Here is a 19,847-nt window from a genome sequence, read left to right on the forward strand (position 1 = left end):
GAGATCAGCTAGCCTCCACTTCAGACTAGAGAACCAAACCTATGTTGGAAACTGCTGGGTAACTCTCGCACCAGTGAGGATTTTCTACTTTCACCCCAGTGAAGGAAAGGAAGAACAGTTTCCTTCACTTCTCTCACCCCAATCAGACTGAGATGAAATTATTTTGCTGCAGAACACAGACTTAGCCAAGATTTCCTGTCAAGAGGGCTAGAACCTCATTGCCTAGCATAAAGGAAGTCAGGGCATGCAATGTGGCATTTCCACTGAAATCAGCAGCTTTGCTTGGGTACAAAGTTATTTGCCCAAAGGACCTGCAAGGTGCAGCCTGTGAAAATATGATCTAATGGGAAGGGATTTTCATATCTCATCAGAACCAACTCAAGGCATCTGGGAGGCAAACCAGTAAGAGCATGCCACCACAGGGGAACAGACAGGACAATGTTCTAGGAAAGCCATCTGCTCCGAGACAAGGACACGGACTTCAGTCCTCTTTCTAACAAGTACTCCACCTACAAGCTCACTAGTTCTGCAGCAGGCCATGTTCTCATTCATTTGCACCAAAAGTTCCACCTTCCCTTTCAAAACTGCAGGAAACACTTCTACCAAGGAAGTGTGGGTTAGGTAAATCCTCCTTTTCCAAAGAAAAATACATGATCACTATGTATTTTTGAAAAATCTCTACTGGCTGTAGAGCACCAAGGAAGCTCTGAGAGTTTACCATTCTTCAGTGCTAGAGGAGTCATGCTAGTGCTGATAGCTGACAAAGTTCCTGCAGGCCAGACCTTCCTCCCTCCCTTCACCCAGCATCTTTCACTCAGACAGAAAGATCAGAGGCCCACCTACATTTTGGTTGCTACATCCCACCTATATAGTACCATGCTGCCTGTCTAGCTCAGGCTCCCAGGCTGCAGGCTGCACAGAGTCAATGAAATGACTGAGAAGATAATTACATATTTATTTTTAGTACTTATAGACTGGGACAGAGCCACTAAAAGAAAAGCCCCACTTCACTGCTCCATTAGGATGTGGTAAGTTATTATTATCATTAGCATGGCAACGCTAGTCAGAACTTGATGCTCCCAGAAGTTGCTTGAATACATGGGAAAGCACTTCAAGGGGGATTCATCTCACCCAAATGTAGACATCTCCAGCTGAGCTCAGCCCCCAGCCCTTCTTCAGAGTCAGCAGAAAGACTGCATCTGATCTCTATTAAATGTCTGTGTTACGAGAAAATCACGCTCTGGTGTTCTCCAGCTAGATTGGCACCGCCTGGGACAACAGTCCCAGCTGCTGCTGTTTATGTTGCAGACACCTACTTTCAGAAAACACAGCACTGCTTCCCACATTTAGCCTGCAAACACTTCCTCTGTGCACAGCTTTCCTCACGGAGGCTTCTGTGTTTGCAGGACAGACAAGTAGGGAATCCATGTTCTGTGAACCTGCAAGTCTTTCTTCCTCCCCACGGCCGGCTGAAAGCAGCTCCAGCTCGCACTGCTGGCTTCCCAAAGCAAGGACTTCTTGAGCAGAATGAAATGCTAAAGCTGACTTGCTTTGAAAAATGAGTCTCTTGCCCAGAAAATAGCAGTGAGAACCTGATGGAGCCATTTTGTAGCTCCTGTGTAGAAGCTGGATCTGCCCCTAATGGACATGCTGGATAACCATGCCAATAGGAGTGGGATTTTCGTGATGAAGGAGGACAGCTCTAACGGGCATACTCCTACACTGATTTAAGGCAGCTTTATATAGACAGGGTCATTTCTTCTCCACGAGGGAATTAAAAGAGCAAAAAGCACCACCAGGCTGATGTAACTGCATCAGGACAGTGTGCTGCTTGGGCTGTGCCTGCTTTTGGATGCAGGGGCTCTCCTGTTCTCCTGCTGTACAAGGCATCCTGCTCTAAGTAAGAAGGCTGCAGGACAGCTGCTATATCAGCTCTGAGAGGGTTTTTCTGAAGTGTGGAGTCCTCAGAGCTTTTCTCCTGCAATTCAGATATCATTGCGTTGCGTTTAGACATCATCAGGGAACCAATGAATTACATCTTCAGCTGAGGCACAGGGAGGCCAGAGGGGCCTGCCAGAAAGAAGCACGATGTAAAGACGTAGAAAAGATTCAGGAGATGAATGCCATTTGGCATGGTTCATCAGATGACCCAACAGCACAGTGACACGAGTGCACAGCCATTAGATTTGCTCTGGGAGCATGCAGCCTGAGACAATGATGCATCTGAGACTGGGAAGCTCTGCTTTTTATAGCATGCAAAATTAAAGGGAAAATGTCACCAAGGCGCACTCCTTACAGTTTGCTGTTATCTGGAGAGCAGTGGATATCCTGACGTTCTGCTCGTGCTTACAAAGACATCCAGGTGATTAAACACAGGTTGCTGCTACAGGATCATCCCTTCCATCTGCCAGCAGCTGCTATGATTTTCTGGCTGCTCCCCTTCCCCCGTCTGATGGCAGTCATAATAACATAACTGCATTCTAGGTGTTGCTATCACACTGTGATTTTGCTGTGATATCACACATCCAGGTCTCCTGTGCCTCACCTCTGAGAGGCAGCTCTGCAGGACAGAACAAGGGGCAGTGGCTTTAAACAGAAAAAAAAAAAAAAGGCAGATTTAGACTGGGATAAGGGAGAAATTCCTCACACTAAGGGTGGTGAGGAACTGGCACAGGCTGCCCAGAGAAGCAGAGGTCAAGACCAGGCTGGATGGAGCATGGGGCAACCTGACCTGGTCCATGGCCATGGCAGCAGGGCTGGACTGGATGATCTTCAAGGATCCCTTCCAACTGCAACCTTTGTGCAATCCCAGTAACACCAACCTCTGAGGCCAGGAGTGGGCAACAGCAGAATCCGCTCAATGGAGGGGTGAAGGAGTGCAAGCTGAAGCGTCCTGCTTTATGATAAGGCATGTCTGTAAATCATCTATAAAGGGTTAATACATGAGTAATCAAGTCTTTCAGTGTTTTGTAGGCAGGTGCTTCTGAGCACCTCAGAAATGCCCATAACACCAGCATTTCTGATGAGCTGCATATTAAAAGTGTTCATTAGCTACCTTAACCTGTTCAAAACCACTTCTAATGAGATGGAGCTAACAAGAGCTGACAGGCAGGTGGGGCTTCTTTCTGTTTCAAAAGAGTGTTGTGAGCCTCCAGCAGCAATGGCAAGGAGCTCCCGGCTCCACAAGCAAAGAGCCGGGCAGGTGCTCAGGGCCTGATGAGCAGATCGGTGAGCAAAGCATGTAGGCAGATGTGAAGAGGCAAGACTCTAGGCTTGGGACCCCCAGCTTAGCAGCTCATCTAAGTTCATTCTCTGATTCTGGGAAGAAAAGCAATCCTGTGATTATCTTCTGCCTCAGTTTCCCCACCTACGCAATGGTGAAAGCTGCCTCATGGAGAAAAACAGAGCTTTAATGGCCAGAGGATACCAGGAGAGCTGGATAAGCAGCCCTAAAGGACAGAAAACACATTTTTCTCAAAAGAAGGCTGAGATCCCAGCTGCAGGCAGCCAGCTCCTGCTTTGGTAAGCTCAAGACTGGTAAGGGGTGGCTCAAATAGCTGTCCCTCCCTGGTGCTTCTAACTTATGAGATAGAAACTAAATGCTCATTAAAACACCACTTGGCAGGAACCCCATCCTCAATTACAAAAATCATTTCTTTTTTCTTCTTTTTCTTTTTTTTTTTTTTTTCCAAGTCTGAAGCCTTTGGGGCCCATAATCTAATTAAATAAAGCTCTCTCACTTTCCTCCAGCCTGCTCCCCTAGCTTCCATCGTAGCAGTGAAGACAAATATATTTTTTTAATTTAGCAGAATCCCTCATCCTGTATCACCTTCTGGTCAGAAAGCAGCTCTGCTCTCTCTGTGTCCTGCTTGGACAGGCATGTGTCCATCACCTTGCTTTTGTCCATCACCTTGCTTTTGTTCCTAGAAAGTGCCCCAATTTCTTGGGATCCCAGTGCAGCTCCATCCACTTCCACTCTTTGTGTCCCCAGATACAGAGAAAATTCCTGAAGCAGATGAGAACTTCATACAGAGCATCACATCGGTGTCCCCTGAGCTGGCCCCAGACGATCCAGCTCTGGGCAGGAGCTGGAGAGAGGCAGGAATTCAGGGATTCCCCATCCATCTCAGTGAGGCTCTTTCCTAGAGCCATGTGAAATTTTTTGGAAAAATTGTTCACTGGGCAGAAATTGCAATTATAGGTCAGATAAATCCTACCTAGACTCGTGATGCACTTGCGCTGAAAGCACAGAACATCAGCTGGATTTAAAAAAACCTGAGAACTATCACACTAGGGAGGAGGAGCTAGAGAGGTGGCTGATCTCACATTGTTTTCTCTGGGCTTTCCAGAATGTGGTTGGTGAACCACAAACCTGTCAGTCCCTGGGTCTGATGTGAGCTCTCTGCTCAGTGCTCATCAGGAGAGCTCAGAGGCACATGCTCCAGCCCCACTACAAGGGAGAGCTGGGGCTCGCTCTCCTAACGCAGACCAGCAGGCTCTGTCTTTTGAGGAGGAGGGTTTCGGGTCTCCATCACAGAGTCAGGGAAAAGTGCCAGAGAGATAAGGAGCTCAGCTGCACAGCTGGAAGGGAGCACACAGGCCACCCAGTCCAGCTGTGAGCCCTTCAGTCCTGAAAACGCAGTAAGGAGAACCCAGAAGAGGCAAGGCCAGCTCAGAGGAGGAGCACATTAGGAACACCCAGAATGTGAAGGGACCAGGCCAGATAGGAAGGAGTGATCACCAGGCACTGCCCAGGGCCAGGGAAGAACCGCACTGAGATCTCAGCCACTCCGCCCCTGAGGATAGCACGGCAGTGGGGATGAAGCACCTATCTGGGCTGACAAGGGCCTGTCCCCCAGCATGGGAGGGAGTCAGACCTGCCCCTCTGGCCTGTGATTCCTCCGCTGTAACTGCCATGGAGAACCACCATGAGCATCACGTGCAGAAGGCATGACTCGTTTGGACCCATCTGACAACTGAGAGCCCGGACAGGGCCCCTCACATGGGCCTGGTCCCAGCACATCCCTGGGAATGGCACTGCCCTGCTGAAAGGGGGAGGAGGTTACCCTCAGCAAAGGGTGGAAGGCTGGGGGAGGTCAGACAAGGAGACGTCTCCATAGCATGGCGTTGGCCACCAGCAGAGCTCAGCGGACCTCCAGAGATGTGGCTGTTGGCAGCAACACCCACTCCAGTGACTGCTCACACAAGTTCCACACAGCCGTTCCCCCAGCAGGAACCACTGTTCAGCCCCAGCATTTCCGTGACAGCGGCAAACCCCACCGTGGGCCGAAGCCTGCAGCAGTACAGAATGGAGGGATCTGCAGCAGTGGGAAAACTCACAGAGGAAGGGGACATCAGGTGCAATGGGGCCATGGGCTGAAGAAGCACAGGGTACTACATGTGGGGGACAATTAGTGAGCAGCACTAGCGGGGGGAAACCCACCCAGTTCATCTCTAGTTGTGCTGAACTTGTAGTGGGAAAAGAAAATGAGAACCATTCACATTCATTTTGTGAATCAGCCATCTCTCCGACTTCCCCTCGGGGCTTCGCTGTCCACTTTCAGACTTTATCCATTGTTTGCTTGGACTTCTCCAGGAAAAATCAGGTTAAGGGAAACCCTGGCCGCACCGGACACGCTGCAGCACTTATGATGGACAATCTGATGAGAATGTGGGGATTTAGCATATTTTGGATACGAAAATATCTAATGATAATATGCTACACTCCTGGCTATAAACATTATCTACTGGCATGGGAGGAATTTAAGCCATAATGCCAGCTACTACAATGCAGGCCTGGAACTCCATGGAAATACTACCCTGATCCAACAGCTACACAGCTCTGTTTATCCTAGTAATTAATTCTCTCTTATGTTTAGTGATACAATTAGAGAAACACTGCCATTCTGACGGGCTTGTTTCCACCAATGCCTCTTGCTGTATTTACATCCCCACAATAGCCTTGGCCTTACAGAGAAGGGTGAAATCGCGTTTATGAAGACAATGCCACATGCGTCCCTGAAGCATTTTATAGACGTAAAGTTAGGCTCCAAATTACACGTTTATTGTGCAAGCACACAATGAGCTCAGATTTCATATTGACTAACGCCAGTCTAACACCCAAAATAATGAAGATGAGCACAATGCTGTGATTTACTCACAGCCGCTAGAGAAACACACATCTGTAGCATGTAACATGCCCTTCCCACAGATATACGCTTTGTATTCCAGCTAGCCTTAGGCAGGAAAATTTCTTCCTCATAAATTATGGATTTTCTTTCCCAACTGCCAACACATCCACATTACCAGTTGCAAAGGAAACAAATATAATAACAAAAATCAAAAGCCATCCCCCCACCATGGTGACAGGCAGGTGACCAGCTCCTTGTATGACAAAAGTTACGGCAGGAAAATGGAAAAGAAACGTGGCCAAAAGCAGAGAATCCCTTCTCTTTTGTCCCCTAGGATGGAAGGCAGCAGGGAGGTGTGGGCATGGCAGGTATCTCCCAGAAAGTACTCCAGTCCTGGCTGTGCTGGGAAAACCACCCATCCTTCCTCTGCCATCCCCCTCCCCAGGCTTGCAGAAAAAAAAAATCAGGGAGATGCAAATGCTAACACAACAATTACGATAATAACACAGTGCTGGAGGGGCCAGCACACACCCCTCGCAGCAGCTCGACCTCTAAATCCTCTAATACAGGGCTGCCTCATTCAAGATTAAAAGCAATTGTAACCTAGTGCAGACAAAAAGGCACGGGAGGCAAGGCAGGATCTGGCGCGGCCCCGCTCCATCCAGATGCAGTCATATCACTTCAGCTTCTCTGTACCATCTCCATGACAACCATGTAATTTGGATGCAATAACCGCTGCCGAATTGATCTTTAAGCATAGCTTTGTTATAAAACATAATGCCGAGCACGTCAGGCTGGGGAGAAAGCCGGGAAGCCCCCAACGAGTGAGGGCTGCGATTAAACAGCCCCCCTTAATCTCCAGCTGCCCAGCAGCCTTGCTGTTCCAATAAATGGGTGGATGAACCGATTTTAAAAGCAGGACCAGCGCACACCGATTGTAGCGGAACATCCCCGATGAGACACCACACCGAGAGCTGGAAAAATGTGTCCGTGTATATCCCGAGAACGGGCGTCTTCCCTCACACACACACACACACACACACACACACATCAGGACGAGTCGATCTCCAGCAACCAAAGCACCCAGCTGATGCATCAGATAATCCGAACAGGAATCAAAACCGGTGTAATTAAATGAAATAGGAGGGGGATCAATGTGCTGCATGACAATGAGAGCAGGGGAGCTCGCATTCCTACTTACCCAAGCAACGAGCTGTTTATTTTTTGGTTCCTCCACAAACGTAGCTCCCTTTTCTCTTCAACAATCCATGCAAAATAATCTGCAGCCCCACAGACGGAGGAGTGGCCCCATCCCTCCCCCTCCACCACCTTCCCAGACCTCCCTGTTATTGGCTTCCTTCTCCCTTCCCTCCCGCTCTCCTCTCTCGCCGGCAGTGGTTACACCTCCCAGCCTTCCCTCAAGGTGTCAAGAGACTGCTCGGGATCCAACGTGCAGGGTGGGAGGGACGGAGAGGGGGAGGAGGCAGGGAGCGATGGTGAATGGACCCAGCGAAAGGGTGGAAGAAAAGCCCTGCAGAGGCAGGGCAGGAGCAGGGCTGCTGGGGGCTGGGAGGCTGCACTTGCCCCTCGCAGATGCTGTCAGTGGCCCTGGGGTGCTGGGGTCATCCTCCCACAAGCACCCTGCAAAGCCTGGGGGGACCAAGCCTGCTCCCTGCCAGCAAATCACCACCCGCCAGGCTTGGACTGGCTTGAAGTTTTGGCTTGAAATCCTGCCAGATACACACAGTGACTTTTACAACGGCACACTTCCATGCACAAACGTGCAGAGCTGGAAATGCCTGCAGGACCCACCCTGGTGCAGACCTCCATGCTGCAGGTCAGATGGAGTAATCACTGGGCTGCAGCCCCATCCCATCCCACTCTGTCCCATCCCATTCCATCTGCGCCCATCCCAACTCATTATATCCCTTCCCCATCCCATCCCATCCCCACTGCCTTCAGTAGCAGGGCTGCTCGTGTGCCCACCAGCTGATCTCACTCCAGAGCTGCCCGCTCCCCCACCACGGTGGGTCAGACCACGTGCCTGCTCACCATCACTGGGAATTTCTTTAGCAAGGTTGACACATCTCCCTTGTGACAGCCCTTGTGTGCAAAGGCAATCGTTTTATCTACACGCTAGCAGAGGCACCTGGCTCAGCAGGGCAGCTGGTGATGCAGGGTGGGTTGGAGGAGCATGGGGACACAGCACTTCCCCTGCTCTGTGCGCCCCATTCCTGTCCCTGAAGACAGCTGATGGCTGCAGTGACCCAGGCTTCCACGGGCACTCAGGTCAGGGCCCTCTGGGTCTCGGCCAGTTCCTTCCCAGCTCAACGTGAGCACACTGCACCACAAGACTTCTTTACAGCCTCTTGCCATGCAGACACCACGGCTGCCCACCCTCAGCTCTGTGCCCCACACACCTTCTTCCCCTCTGACAGCTCATGGAGGGCCGAGGGCTGCCAGAATTGTGGCTGGACTTGTGAGCAGGGAGGAAGGGTTTGGGGTCAATCCCAAAGATGCGCTCCACAATTCCCTGGAGAAAACCACTCCCTGGACCTGGAACGCTCGCTCCAGAGAACGCACGCTGCTGAATAAGCAGACAAATCTCCAACATCTTCAATTTAAAATATCATTATGATCTATAGCAATGCATCCAAACACCAAAGTGCAGCCGCTCGATGAAGTCATGTCCTGGAGCAGCTCAGCAGAACACGGCCGTATAGGCTTCCAGCTGGGATACCCACAGCACAGCACTGGGGTTGTGTGCCAGGGATGGCTGCGGTAATGAACCATGTAATGAGCCACCCTGCAGCTATAGCTAGGAGTTGTCCAACAAACCCACGTGTGAACAAAGGGATCTGTGCAGGAGAGGCACATGGCGTGGGGCCGCCAGCAAGGACAGGGACAGGTCTGGGTGTGGGGCTGATAACCTCCCTTGGATTCCTTCCCCCCCCCCACTATCACAGAACTCCGTCCCGCTTCTCTCTCGGATCAATTCTAATGTATTTGTAATCTACCAATTATCAGGTTTGAGAGCTTTAACAGAGTGAAAAAAAAAAAAGAAAGCATGATCAATATTCATCAGCCTGTTGTACGGTTTGGGTCTGAAGGCAAGTAGCAAAATCCAATTTCTGCACAGCCAGTCCTAAGAAGCAACATTTGCAGCATGAGAAAATGAGGTTCTAGTTTCTAAGAATATGTGCACTAGTGGGGCTGCAAATAACTGGGTTATCAATCACTGCTCCTGGCAACGAGCACACCAACAGCTGGGCTCAGGGAGGAACCTCCCTGCGTCCCGTGGGGTGCTGGGCTTGTCCTTATCAGCTGTAATGCACTCCAATAAGAGAGAACCCAAGGCTCTGGACTGTCTGCAGATCTCTGTTACATGCCTTGCATATGTCATCACATTTTTTAGAATTAAGAAAACTCCTATGATGTAGGAGTAACGTAATGTAATAATGTTGAACATGCTGTCCAGCCACCTCGCATGTGAACAGTGCAGATGCTGCTTGCCAGCTGTGACGTGGGCTCTTTGGGGAAGAGAGAAGTCTCTGGGAGGGATCACCTTCCCTCCACGCCGACACCAGGCCCACCCCTCAAGCCCCAAGCAATGGGAGCACATCTGGGAGCATTACAGGGACTGCAGACAGTGGAGCTGAATGCTTCAGACCGCACAGCGGGCACAGAAGCTAACTGGCAGCGCTCTGCACAGCATGGGACACTCCAGCCAGGCTGATGGGAGCAAGCATTGGGTGGATGATGGGAGTTTGTGGTCCTGACACTGCACCTCTATGGGATGCACCGATAAACTCGAGCTGTCTATAAGGCTTCTCTGACCAGCATGGAGAAGCCAGATCTACCCATCCGCTGCCTGCAGGTCCTGCTGACCTCCCCTGGCAATTCAAGAACCACCCTAGCTGCAGCTCAGCATCCACATCTCAGCATCCCTCCAACAGGCAGTTTTCCAGTCGTGCCCAGCTCATGGCACTCACGGCACACAAGGACACTTCTGGGGGCTGTGCAGCTTTCTCCTCAGTTTTTTTTCTACGAAAACACTGCAAATGTTTGCATCTTCCCATGGCTGTTTTTTCACAGCAAATCCTTTTACTTCCAGCTGGGACTCACCAGTACCAGACACCGTGATGCAGCCAGATGTGAGGGGAGGCAGCACTGGCCCTGCTGGGTGTTGCAGAGGGCTCTGATACCCACAACAACCTACAGCATTTATTTTCTTCTGGACATACATGCATATAAATGTACATTCATGCATGCTCACTTATAGTTCTTAACACAAGTAAACATAATTTCCATTCACTGCACTTTCCAGTTAACCTTCCATTTCTCTGCATTGCATAACAGTTAATTCATAGTTTTTATTACCAAATCCCTGCATTTGCTGTTTCTTTTTTTAATTTTATTTTTTATTACTATTATTATTGCTGCTTTTGTCTTCCTTAACAATAACAGACTATTAGCTCAGAATATCTCTGATAACTGCAAAATCCTGTGCATGCTGGGGAGGAGACAGCTTCTATCAAAGTTCTCCTAAGAATCCTTCTTTATCACAAGTTATTCTGTTCAAGTTCTTCTCCAACCAAGTTGTTCTCAGCTTAGGAAAACTGACCACTCTTCAGTGACTTGCATATGTATCATCAATTCAGGATTTACATTAGGCTCATAACAAATGCAATTAGGTCATTTAATCAATCATTAATTCTGAGTTCAGTAATCAATTCACCTTTATCTGTCAGGCTGAGGTCTGATATAGGGTTATACCCATTCACTGCAACACTTTTGATAACAGAAAATTATCACCCATCACTTTTAGGAACTCTGGGGCCATGCTATTGGCAACAGCACAAGTGCTGCAACTTCAGTCCCTGAGGCTGAAGAGCCATTCTGAAAGCATGGATTTTCTTTCGCTTTGGCCTGAAGCTGTTTTGGGGAGCTATGTGTCCAGCCCTCTGGCAGGAGCTGGCAAGCTGTGACCCAAGCACGTGGCACTGACGTACACCATGGCAGCACCATCTCCATTCTACCCAACGGTGATGTTGGTCCAGTTACCTGTCAGTGCCCTTAAGGCACATGGAGGTTGTCAGTCTGGATCCATCCTAGGAGCTCTGGATCTAATTTTCAAAGATTTCCAATCGAGGAAGAAAGATTAAAAGCCAATTCTGGAATGATAAACTTGATTTACATTCTATTGTCTATGAGTGAAAGCTTGAAAACAGTGGGAAGGGACGTGTAAATGTTCTGAGGTTCCACAAACACAGCAGCTGGGACCTGACTGGGAGAGATGGGGAGTAGAAGTGCTGAGAGTGAGGGGTTCCCACAGCCAGGACAGTGCTGCATTACACGAAGGCTTGCAGCTATGCAGGAGGACCCTCCCTGCTCAGCCCACCCCTGCTTGCGACAGTGGATTGAATAGGAAGGGCACTGTGTGGAGCTGATGGGGAGATGACACGCAGATCCCATGCAATGACACGAGCTCAGTGCTCTTAGGGCTGCTGAGGGCGTAGCACTTACCTCGCTGAAATGACCACTGGAACTGGGATGGGGAGCACAAAGTGATGCGGCCGAAGCCATCACAGATAGTGAACATCACTGCAGTGAGCGCAGCAGAAGGGGACAAAGAGCGACTCATTGGGTGGCTGCACTGAGACTAAACCAAAATTATTTCTGATGAAGCAACTAGTTATAGCCTAATGCCTCATCTCTGTTGAGCTGGGAGGCAGAAGAAGATAGTAATCTCCTGCAAGTAGAGATGGAGAGCAGTTAAACAACTTAAGAAAAAATCAATTTCAGTAAACCAGCAGCACAAGACCTTTTGCAATGAAGAACTACAGTTATAACCTTCACAACTTCATTTTTTTTCCCCTGTATAAAACTCTCCCACCAATGTGTCAACTGCTTGAGCTGATAAAACACATTTCATTAACGAAGAAACACTTTTACACTATATCTTTGTTCCTTTCACTTCAAGATGTTCTGCTTACATTCTAGCAGCGCTGAATTTTGGTGAGGCAGCGGGAAGGGACAATTCACTGCATGGGGATTGGGAAGGCAGATGAGATGAGCCTGGAGAGGCGGCTGCTGCCCCTCATGCACCAGCACAGCCGTAGCTCCCGTCACTGACAGCAGCAAGGCCACCCTGCCTCCACCCTCACACCGCTGTGGCCCTTCTCACCGGGCACATCCACCGCCCAGGGGATGGGAGCTGTGTTTTCAGCAGCAGCTTATCATTCCTCATCCACAGGTCCACACGGAACAGGGAAGCAGTAAGTAGTTCCGAGCCTGCTCTGCCTTTTAGCTCAATTTCCATTTCCTAAACCACCGCTGACGTCTATCTAAGTAATCATTATCTCCACAACCGCCCTGAGTTTTAGCTTTTGCCATGCATCATGCAGAAGATCTGGAGCTTTGGAAAGGATGCTAAGCTTAAGAAGCTGCTGTTGCAGGTGGCTCTGGGCGCCTGCCGCATTCCTCCTTCTTAATGCACACACACACATGCTACGTGCATGCGCTGCCTCCCATGTCAGCCGCCGAAGCGAATATTTGCCGTCAGATCTTCCGAGCCGCAGCACATTTTTAATCAGTCAGATAATTCAATCATTCCGTTCAGACCTGCTCTGCGCAGCTGCCATTTTCAAGCATCAAAGCCTCCCCATCAAAAACTGTGCAGGCTGGGAGCTGGGGGCTGGCTCTGAGCGCTGGCGGAAGGCACAGGAAGAGCACTAACAGGATGGATTAAATGAACTTATTATGGATACTTCTGAAGCACCCAGCCAGCCATCCTCAGCAGAGAACAATGGCACGGCACGAGGGCTACTCGGGGATCTGCAGCATTTGTAGTGTTTTTGCAAATCCAGGCGGGTGGGGCGTCAGCTCCTGCTTGAGATGCTCAAGGCCAACAAATGGGACGAGGACGTCTGGATCTCATTAAAATTAATGGAAATTGGGTGTCCAGACCTACAGGCAGCTTTCAGAAGCTTCGTGTCTATTTATAATTAATGTTCCCAACAGGATGACTAAATATTTATACAATCGGTTGCGTTATATGTGAAACGGAAGAGGTGCCCACTGGTAAACCAGGGTGCAGGAGAAAAGCAATCTCATGGGATGTCAGGTTCAATCCTTGCTGTCTCCTGTTTCCACACCTCCTGTTAGGCCCAGTACTGGGCAGGTGTTCTCAGGGCACAACACGGCCCATTGCAATGTGGCCTGATGGCGTTCCTGGGCTCTCCTCCTCTCCCTCCCCACAGCTCTGGCTTCCTCAAAGACCCTCACCAACTCACTTCACCTCTGCTAATGTCAGTTTCTGGTATGACAAATACATAATGCCACTGAGTTTACCCAGTGCAGGAGTGTAGCGGAGCTTAATCCATGAACACTGCTCTGCCTTGGTCAAAGATGGTATAGACGGCAGATGCCAAGCAAGAGACTGACAGCAACCTGCCTCCAGGCATTAGCAAAGCCATGGCTGGATCTGTACTACTGCATTTGTTCCACAGCAATGGAGTAATTCAGCGCACAATGCTGGTGGGCTGAACACTGCATGCAGCTGGGGTCTTATGAACTGCAGGGGGAAGGCTGGCCACTTCTGCAGGGAAGTCCAAAGCAACCAAGCCCCATTCCTCCTGGTCTTTCTGTCCTGCGTGGGAAACGTCTCCTCATTTGGGCCGTGCCTTAAATCCAAAGTGATCCACTAACAGGGTGGCCATGGAAGCTTGGGCCTTGGGTCCCACGCTGAGGACTTTCAGAGCTCGGCCTGAGTCAGCCACCTGGGGTCGGCTTGAAGATGGTGGTGCTTTACAATGTTTCAATGGAAGACACTTGGAAGGTCCAACCTTGAATAATTTTCAATTTGTTTTTTCTATGACTCGCTCAAAGCCACTGGATACAGCAGCTCTGCTAACTCAAGCAATATGGAGACTCTGTCCATCTCCTCCCCAGGACTGCTCTGGCATCTTCAGGTTCGTCAAGCCCAGACAGATGTATTTCGTAGTGCCTCAAAGCTCACCTGGGATTCCTCACCAGGTCCCCAACTTGTATGATGCAGCTCCAGCATCACTGAAAGGACAAAACACTCAGCTGGAAGACAAGTAAGCTGGTGTTGTGCCCATGGTTAAATACTCTCTGTTGGAAAGGCATGTCTTATACTTCTGGCCTCAAGCTCTTAGTTAGCTTACTCTTCTTCAACTTCTCTGCTACGCTGAAAATAACCATCAATGTCACCTTTCTACGTGACTTTGGATGCACTGTGTAGACCTTTCATTGGTTCTCCTGCCCATACATCACAGCACAGTAAGAGCTGTGGTTACTGCTGCAGCTGACTTAGCACAGGTACACAAAGCTCAAAAGATGAAGCTGAACATGAGCTGCAGTCACATCACCTGAGTCTCACAGACCACTGGTGGTGAAGGGGCAAAAATGCATCATCCCTCTGTGACATCATGACCAGTCTGCTTGGCATGGGACATTCAGTGTTCCGTGGCTTTGTTCTCAATCAACGTGATGGGCTTTGCAAGACACACATTCAGATTCAGGGCTTAAAGCTGTTGTCCTCAGGCAAGACGTCAGAAGGACATCAAGGACACATGAAGAATAAAACAGCTTCATTTTCCTTGAGAATACCTTTCTGCTTATTCTTTAATTAAACAACAACAGGATGTAGACTTGTGAGACAGCAGAAGGATCCCAAGACGGAGGAGATTAGGAGACCTACATAACACGAGGATGTAAACCTTTCCCACAGCCGCCAGCATGGCAGCTGATACTGGCAGAATCTGCTCCATTACTGAGCTCAGCACTACAGCAAGCTTCTGCAAAGGGTCCCACAGGTGTTCACCATTTAATTCCAGAAGTAATAACATACCCCAAATCACAGTAAACTCCCAATATTGTGAAAGACATATGGGTGATGGGCAGGGATTTCAGGAGCAGCTTGGAGAAGCCTCTGTGAGCAGTGACCTATGTAAAAGCTGGTCCCTCCCCACAGCACAGGCATTGCAACTAAGTGAGCTTTGAGGTCCCTTCCAAATCAAGCCATTCTGGGCTGCTGGGACTCTATGAGCTCAGGACTTCTCCCAGAGCCTATGCCAGCCCAGCTTATCATTCCTTGATATATGCATAGGCAAAAACTGAAGATCTCTGCTATTTTATCACATAGATTCACAGACAAGGTAAGCTTCTCCACCTAGAGAGCCTGTGTGGTACAAGGCTTGGCTATGGAGGCTGGGAAGCAATGGCAGAATTCAGCCTTGGGATCACTGATGTCATTGCTGCCAAAGAGCCAGGCCGGAGCCCCTGGCCCAAGCTCATCCTAAGCCCCGATGTGACCTCATTCCCTGTGAGCACGGTCATGTGGCACCATGCTGGAAATGCAATCATGCTCCCAAAGAGAGCTGCATGGATTGCTGTGCTGTCAAACTGCCCTAGATTGGAAAGAATAAGCTTCTTTCTGAAGGGAGATAATTGCTCTATTTTAAAACTAAGTGGTTCAAGGAGAAAAATGCAGGCGAGAGGGCCTGATGCTCTGAGCTTGAGATGGGAAACGGGCGTGCAGAGAAAAGCATCTGCAGAGCCATTTTGCTGGATGCTGAAGGTCCTGGGCAGAAGACATGCAGCAGAGCGCAGCTCCATCCCTGTTTGTGACCATCATGGTGGACCCAGAGCACCTGGGCCCAGCCCACGATGGGCTGCTCTGAGGCCAGCACCAGAGTTCCCTCTAGGAACTGCAGCCGTGCAGTAAGGAATGGCCTGACCTGCCCACGGGGAGCTCACAGGGAAGCTTCTGCAGGCAAAAGAGCTGTCACTTTGACAAACCGTCTCCCACAGCAAAGACCAACAAACTAGAGCAGACAACAACAGAGTCATTAATAAGGCCAACTTCTGGCATCTTCCTGGATCCCCCACCACTGCGATCAGTGACTTTACCAGGCAAGCACAGAAGAGGCTTCTTCGGCAGTTTTGTCTTTGCTGTTTAAAATTCAATAGCTCCACTTTCTAAGTGGGCGGAAAAGAAACAGTTTTTGTGCTTTAAGAGCCCACCCTCCTCGTCCCCATTTGCATGGAGGAAGCTCTCTGCTCTGAACTTGGCACACACACTCCTCTGGTCCACGGCGGAAGGACACCAAGAGGTTTGAAGGATGTGTCAGCTGCTTCCTAGCCTTGCTGGATGGGCACTTTCCTTGGCAGAGACAGGTCCTGTTAGCATGTCTCTTGGTTGGAAGTCAGGGAGAAGCATTACACTCAGTCACGGTGCTCCATCAGCGTGGCCACCAGGGATGTATCCCCAGGGTGGGCACTCTCAGGACTGTCCCCGCACCCCCTCCTCCAGGGCACAGTGCAAGCAGAAGGCTTTGCCTGCAGGACTGCCTACACAGAGAAATCCTGCACGTGGAAACCGCAAACAAGGGCACAGCGTGCCTTCGGGCAGCACTTCAGGGCAGCAGAACACCCATCTTGTGGGACCCTGTGACCTGGAAAGAATGGCAGAAACACTCAGCTGACCCCTCAAACAGGAGACAGATATTATTTGTATAAATTTTTGCTTCAAAAGGAGTCCAGCCTTCCGTTTGAGAGGAGCACGCCTGCCTTGCACAATTCCATTCACCAATCCCTTCTGCCAGCCATCCCCCCCTCCCTGTGGCACAGCCCCTCCACCCAGCTCCCACCACAGCCACCACCACATGGGTCTTATCTCAGCCACACATAACCTTGGTCCTTTGTCAAGATGGGGCTTAGAGAGTTCCCTAAGTTAACGAAGCAGGTCCATCCCCTCATTAACTCAGAGGCCTGTCTCCTCTGATTAGGTTGTGCTGACTCTGCTCGCACACCACGCTTGCTGCTCTAGATGTGGGGACACTGGGGCATTTCCAGCTGGGACACAGACAAAGGAAGGAGATAGCAGAGCCTTGGTTACCACCGGAGCAATTCGGGACAAATAATTAGAGGCTTTTATGCCTAATTGGATCTGTACTGTCAACCCAGGACAGGAGATGCCTTAACCCTCACTGCCTGCCTGAGATTGCTTGGCAGGCCATAAATAAACCACAGACATGGTCCAAAGCTCATCAGCCCTCAGCTTCCACCCTGGATGCTCACCCCTTCCTCCCAGCCCTGCCACAGTACTGTTGTCTTGCAGGGGAGCTCAGCTCCATGGTCTTTTTTCATGACTGCACCCTTTCAGCCCTTCCAGGGCGCATGGGTCACTCAGAGACCCATCGCAGCACAGACTTCATTATGTCATTGCTAGCATGAGCAAGAATCTACAGGTTTTAACTTCAAGCTAAACAAGTGGTTAGGAAGAGCCAGATAGTGACAGATCAGCATTAGTGGGGGCTTGCATGCCAAAGACAGGCTATTTCCAGAGCAAAACTTGTGAGATGTAAGGTCATTCCCTGCAGTGTCTAGGCTTCAACCTGTCTTCACTATCCAGTTACAGGCCAAGGCTCCAGCCTCACTTGTGGCCCTACAAGTCCTTCTTTCCTTCCCAGCTCTCATGGTTCTTCCAGACCCCGGGAGCACAGGCACTTGCAGACTAGGCATGCAAACAAGAAAAACCAGTGCCACACGATGGCCAGAGCACACTCAGACTCTGAGAGTGAGTTGGAAGCACAACCCATCGCTCTGAGGTCCTCCAGCACTTAATGCAGAAGGCAGGCATGGACACCCAGGGTGCAACCATTTCTCACAGCAGCAAATAGGCTGACTGCTGTGTGAGGCCAGACGTGCTTCCCCAGGACACAGACCAAAGGAGAACCACACGTGCTGTTCAGGTTCGTGACCTGCAGATCTTCTACCAGGCACAGGACACACAGAAAGGCAAAGTCACGGCAAAGGACGGTCCAACACCCTGGGCCAGGCAAAAATAGATTAACCTACTTGAAAGTAGGACAACATCACTAAAGAGTAGGACATCTGGTCACCACAGCAGGAGCAAACACAGAGACAGCTTGTCCACGCACACACCGAAGGAGCTGGCATGAAGCATGTTCAGGGCTGCAGCTGGGACGGGCGTTCCACGAGAAGAACAGCTCTCCCTCCCCCTAGGACAGCCCTCATACTGTGTCCAAGCCCCCATACCTCTGCTCCACAAGCCCTAGTACCTTGCCCCAGTCATGTTCCCAGCCCACCAGCAAGACACTGTTCAGAGGACATGGCAAAGAAGTGGTACGGAACTGTCAGCGCCGCACTTGTGTTAGCATCTTCAAAAGCTCTGCAACCACCAGCCAGCAGGCTGTGGCTGCGCCAGGCGTGATGGCTCTCTGAAGAAGAAACAAGAAGGAAAAGGCCACAGATAGCAGGCACATCAAAGGGGCCTGGCTGCATTGTGCAGTGGAGTTAATGCCACACTGCTGACCAGCCGCTCCAGGGCCGGGCTTTGTGTTGGCCTTGGCAGGACAGGCAGTTTTTTTGGCTCAGGATCTCACGCTGGAACGGAAACCCAGAGCACCAGGTCTCAGGACAGAGTTCAAAACACTGTTCCCTGATTGTTGCTGCTCAAAGGAGGCAGCAGGAAACCTTCCAGGCTTGCAGGGAACTTTCCTTTGCAGAAAGCTGTGAGCCCGTCAGAGTTGGGCTCTCTCTGCCAGGTGCGGTGCGTTCCTTTCAACTCAGGCTGAAAGCAGCCCGGGGCCACCAGCCATGGGTGGGCCACAGCCGGCCGGGGGGACCACCACAGACTCCCCCCGGTGCAGCCAGGGGTATGCGACCTGCCGGGCCCCCACCTCCAGCACAGGGGTGCCTGAGCCCATCACGCTGCCAACCACAGCTGTCCAGAGAGCTGTGAGTGCCCCATCCCCGGAGGTGCACGAGGCCACAGATGGGACCCTGAGCAACCAGAGCTGGTGGGGGGCGACCTCACTTTATTTTAGCAAAAAAATATTAGGAAAATCAACCAAGCTTATCGAGTGTTCTGATATCCCGGGACCCGCCTTCATTACCTGTCAGCAAAGAAGTGAAAGCTGATGCAGAGCTCCGACCAGGAGCGGTGCCCGGTCCTAAGCGAGCTCAGCGCCGCTCCCACGAGCACCCCCCGCAGGGGCCGGCAGCACGGTGCAGGGAGCCGGGCGCGAGAAGGCAGCTCCGCACGGCAGCGGCATCCCGGCACTGACAGCGCCGCCAGCAGCCGCCAGCCGGGGCACCTGGTGAGGCCTGAAGGCAACACGGGGGACCGCGCCTCGTGCTCACCAGCCCGTCCCGGGCCGCGGCCGGACGGAGCTACGAGGGGCGGTTCGGGGCACGCTGCGCCCTCCCGACGGGCTGGGGCGGGAGGTGGCGGAACCGCAGCCCGCTCCCCCCACTCCGTCGGCTCCGCGCCGCCCGCCCGCCCCGAGCCCCCTTGTCCCGGGGCCGCGCACTCACCCCGTCGCCACGTCCCCGCCTCCCGCGGGGCGCCGGGCCCCTCCGCGCCATCGGGCGTCGCTCCGCGAGTCCCGGCCCCAGCGCTGCCCGTGCGGAGCGCCCGCTCCCGCTCCCGCTCCCGGCTCGCCGCCGCCGCCGCACTTTGGTGCCCCCTGGCGGCCGCGCCGCGCCCCGCGCCCGCTGCCACGGGCGGGCAGAGAGCGGCGGGCGCGGACGGCCGGGACGGCGCGGACGGCTCCGCGCGGAGAGCGGCGCAGAGGCGGCCTCTCAGCTCCGGGGCTGTCGCGCCACGCGGCCCCGGAGCTCTGCGAGGCCTCTGCGGCGGTTTGCGGGGCGACGCGGCCTGCC

General features: G+C 51.5%; 1 protein-coding gene across 3 annotated transcripts in view; it reads right to left on the reverse strand.

Moving 5' to 3' along the window:
- The window catches only part of PSD2 (pleckstrin and Sec7 domain containing 2), a 73,337-nt gene extending 53,710 nt beyond the window's left edge, over positions 1–19,627 (reverse strand). For 2 of the 3 annotated variants that reach the window (XM_040647039.2, XM_004944743.5), the window contains exon 1: positions 7,333–7,559. The gene's annotated coding sequence lies outside the window, so the exon portion shown is untranslated. Of the gene's footprint in view, positions 1–7,332; positions 7,560–19,499 lie in introns of those variants that run through there. The other variant, XM_003642040.6, reaches the window with a different exon arrangement.
- Between the last annotated feature and the right edge of the window lie 220 nt (positions 19,628–19,847).

This window comes from Gallus gallus, chromosome 13, assembly GCF_016699485.2.
Source record: "Gallus gallus isolate bGalGal1 chromosome 13, bGalGal1.mat.broiler.GRCg7b, whole genome shotgun sequence".
Lineage (NCBI taxonomy): Eukaryota > Metazoa > Chordata > Aves > Galliformes > Phasianidae > Gallus > Gallus gallus.